Genomic DNA, 4,754 nt, shown 5'->3' with positions numbered 1-4,754 from the left:
CCCTTCTCATACAACTCTGACAGTCTTATAAATAATTGATGTTTGTCGCCATGAATTTTACTCAGAAACATGTTGTTTCTTTCTCCCAAGCAGAACAAAAACTTGTGTTTGTAATGAATCACTGTCAGACTTGACTACAGAATCCATTACATCAGTGAACTGATACCGGAACAACAGTCTGATCTACAAAATGGCTGGCGTGCATTATTTGTCCCACCCTCTATCCTGTAGACATGCTAGAGATCTTGTGCTACAGACATGTAGACACAATGCGAGCACCAACAGCTCTAGATGATCTACAGACCCTAGTTCACTATGATCAGGGTCAGCTTATACATGTATCTTTACCATACAGAGACATATCTTAGCAGATTCTGGGGATCTGTCAACAGGTGACAGGGAACCTCCAGGCTGCTCTATGCTCATATCAACAATCTCTCAGACAAGAACCATATAACATCAATAAACAAACAGCTACAGAAATGAGAATACAGAGTTTGCCAGTGGATTCCCTTAATTAATTAAATGTAAGATGGTATTTGTAGGAGTTCACGGATAGAGATTATCATTTACATATCCTCTTCTGATTTCATATTTACTCTTCTGTCTGTTTTATTACATGTACACTGTATAATATTGCTATAAACTAGTCTATAATAAAATGAAAGAGGCACCGTTGCTTATCATAATTATACACTTAGCATACTTACTCTAGCAATTTAATACCCAGAGTTAGATCAGAGTAACAAAGATACAATACATTTCAACTTTATAACGACTTGTGCACCCCACCTCACATGAACCACTGACCCTGGGGACACATATTTCAAAACTTTGGAAATTTCAGTTCTCCAAGTCACAATTACTTTTTGGTCGCAATTTCAGAATGTTGAATAGGTTAGGAAATGGGGAGAAAAACAAAAATCTGACCCTCAAGCCTGTGAAAAATTGAGCCATGTGTAGTGTCTATAACCCTTAAATTTGATTTACTTCGTTGATCAGTGTATCCACATTCTAAAAGAAATTCATAAAACGTTAATAAGTTAGAGAACTTTTGTTTTGCACTTAAGTTATAACGTTGTAAATGTGAAAACAGGAGGTTTCAAAATTTTTTTAATTGGATTTTTCTTTCCTGTTGACATTAGTTCTGCAAGTAAATTGCTTTTAAAATAATATCTAATTTCCATGTATTTTGTATGTAATAATCATTTAAATCTGATTTGTAATAGTTCCGATTTCAGAAGTTTATAAAATGTTTTTTTCCACAAACAAATGCCAATCGTAAATATTTGGATTATGAAGTATCCATAACTAAATAAAAGTATTAGATTATTTTAGAACCAGAAGTCTCTGTCGAGACTGTAGCTCTACTGGTTTGTACTTATAATACTGTAAAAGTGGTTATTTACACTGGTTGTTAAGTACGCGTTTGTGACTGCCAAACATTACGCGTGGGTATAATAAACGCGGTCGCGGTCGGTTGTTCCCTTTGAAAATGTTAAAATAATAAATTAAAAATAATTACAAACAAAGTAATAAATAAGAATTTAAACTGTTGGATTGTAAATATAACGTCGATGGGTACAGTAAACTGCGGTGAAGTGTGAACAGCTGCATTGTGTAGGCTTTGTTGTAATTATTTACGCAAGCTCAAACTTCAAAGTGAAATCTACTTACCTGTATCTGCGTGTTGAATTTTGACAATTAATTAAATAGGTTTGATCGTAGTGACTGTAAGTTTATTTAAACATTTTGGACTAATCATTTGAAATTAAGAAAACTATAAACGAATATACAAAGGATAAAATACTAAATATGAAGATGCGTTTTTCATCACACAAGTAACAAAACAGTTAAGTTTACATCACAGTTTGTGATATATCTTTCTATTCACGTGCGTTCAATACCCCGATAAATATACGACTGGTTCAACCCGTCTAACAGTATAAGTAATAATCTAAATTATTCCAGAAGATTGAAATTTTGTGACCATACGCGCAGGGGAATTTTACGCGGTTTCTAGCTTGCCGCGTAAGTAGTGTAAATTTCCCCCACGCGTAAATAACCACTTTTACAGTAACGGAAGAGAAAAGTAACAGTTGGGACTAATATAACTTTACAAAAGCAATAAATAAAACAATGAACCTTGATTATGTCACTTTTTGTGGCAAGATTGCTATAAGACTACAACAGTATGAGTAGCTTTTAATAAAATTTTACAAGATTTTCAATTTTAGTTACCACGCCAACATCAATCATCAAAATCACAATGCCGATAATTATGTATCTCAATGTAGTCTACTTGCATGCCAAATTATATTACAACCAGACTAAAACTGTAGGAGCATGGAGTAGCATTTTAAGAGTACTTCACAGAAATTTCTATTTTTAGTAACCAAAGGAACATCATTCATCCAAATCAAAAACTGATATACAGAATTATGTATCTTAGTGTAGTCTACTTGTGTGCTAAGTTATATTGAAATCGGAACAAAACTGTAGAAGGAGTCGCATTTTATGAGTATTTCACATAAATTTCTATCGGTATAATAAAACAGTTAAAAAGCACTGTCTCCTGCTGCGCCTCGGGAAATAGTCCTGGTCTTGGGAACTAGAATCTTGCTAACTCTCTCATTGATATACTTTAACTGTATATTAAAAAATTATTATGTGGAATATTAGTTGTCAGTATGGGTATTTGTAGCCGCAATACAGTTTGCGACAAGACAGGAAGTTTTTTGCCCGGATCTTCGTTACATGCAGTACTATTCACAAAATCACTGACACCTGTCGTATTGTTGGTGTACATTTCCCCCTCACCTCCTCATGGGAATTTAACTTTGCAAATATTCATGAATTCCTTGTCTGTGTAACTAATTAATGAAATATTTCGATATTTGATATCATTTCCCGTTTTTCTGATGTTTTAGAGAAAAATTCTTTCTTTACGTTAAGGTATGTTCGGTATTTAAAAATACTACTCCTACAAGTAACAGCCGCCGTAAACGTGCCCACGCTCCTTATTACACACTATTACCGGCAACTGGGACTACCGATGCAACTGGGAAGACAGACTGCAAAGTTGTTTATCGCTATGATAGAGACCTAATGAATATATATATATACTATTATATATATATATATATATATATATATATATATATATATATATATATATATATATATATATATATATATATATATATATATATATATATATATATATATATATATATATATATATATATATATATATATATATATATATATATATATATATATATATATATATATATATATATATATATATATATATATATATATATATATATATATATATATATATATATATATATATATATATATATATATATATATATATATATATATATATATATATATATATATATATATATATATATATATATATATATATATATATATATATATATATATATATATATATATATATATATATATATATATATATATATATATATATATATATATATATATATATATATATATATATATATATATATATATATATATATATATATATATATATATATATATATATATATATATATATATATATATATATATATATATATATATATATATATATTATATATATATATATATATATATATATATATATATATATATATATATATATATATATATATATATATATATATATATATATATATATATATATATATACATTCGCTGTGTTTTTCTCCTAAGCCAACTGTGAAATTGATTTGAAAACCATTTTCATGTATACTCACGCGTAGAAATATACACGGAGAAACGTGACGTCACAATGAGACTGCAGTGAATTCAGTAAAAATGCAACAATATAGGACATGGAGAAATTCAAATATTGAGTATATTTTTGTTGCTTCCAAACATGTAAAGTGTAAATATAAGGAATGTTTTTAAGTTTTGTGTGAATTATTGGTGTGAGAATCGCATAGACTTGCAAGTAGGCATGTTTTTCATGAAGCGCGCTAGCGTCTTATGCCTACGTGACAAGTCTGTGTGAGCTACACACAGAAAACTCACACAAAACTTAAAATCATTCCTTATATATATATATATATATATATATATATATATATATATATATATATATATATATATATATATATATATAATATTTTTGACTATTTATGATATCCATTTACTTTTGTTTGGCGGTTTTCACTTTTGAATTTACCATAAACTTTTTTCTGTTAATTAAAACTATGATTTCATAGTAAAACAAAATGAGACAAGAATAGTCTAAGAGTTAAATTTCAATAGTTGTTCAGGAAAAATTGGTCAAAGTGATCTTATATAATTAAAACTGCCACTCCATGGTCATATTTCTTGTTTATTACAAATTGAGGCTCTTTACGGCATAACTGCAAAATATGGATAGTCTTAAAGTTTGTTGTTTAATAAACGAGCCGCAAGAGCTTGATTTTGGTGGGTCAAGTTATTTTGGCTGTCGTGTACGACAGACGAGGCAAACAATGACAACAGATTTGAAACGAATAATGGCAATCGGAAACAATGAATAAAAAATTTGATAAAATATAAATTTGTTGTATGTTAATAAGCTTCAAATTTCGGGAAACTTTTGTTTTTGTAGTTGTAAATTAAATGTATAATATATCTTTACCAATCAAAATTAAAGGCTTGCAGCACACTTATTAAACAATAGAGACTTTCTAAATTTTGCAGATATGTCGTAGAGAGTCTAA

Source organism: Saccostrea cucullata, unplaced genomic scaffold, assembly GCF_032062105.1.
Source record: "Saccostrea cucullata isolate Sc308-1 unplaced genomic scaffold, CSIRO_AGI_Scuc_v1 ctg1723, whole genome shotgun sequence".
In the NCBI taxonomy this organism is placed as follows: Eukaryota; Metazoa; Mollusca; class Bivalvia; order Ostreida; family Ostreidae; genus Saccostrea; species Saccostrea cuccullata.
This window is presented reverse-complemented; position numbering follows the sequence as displayed.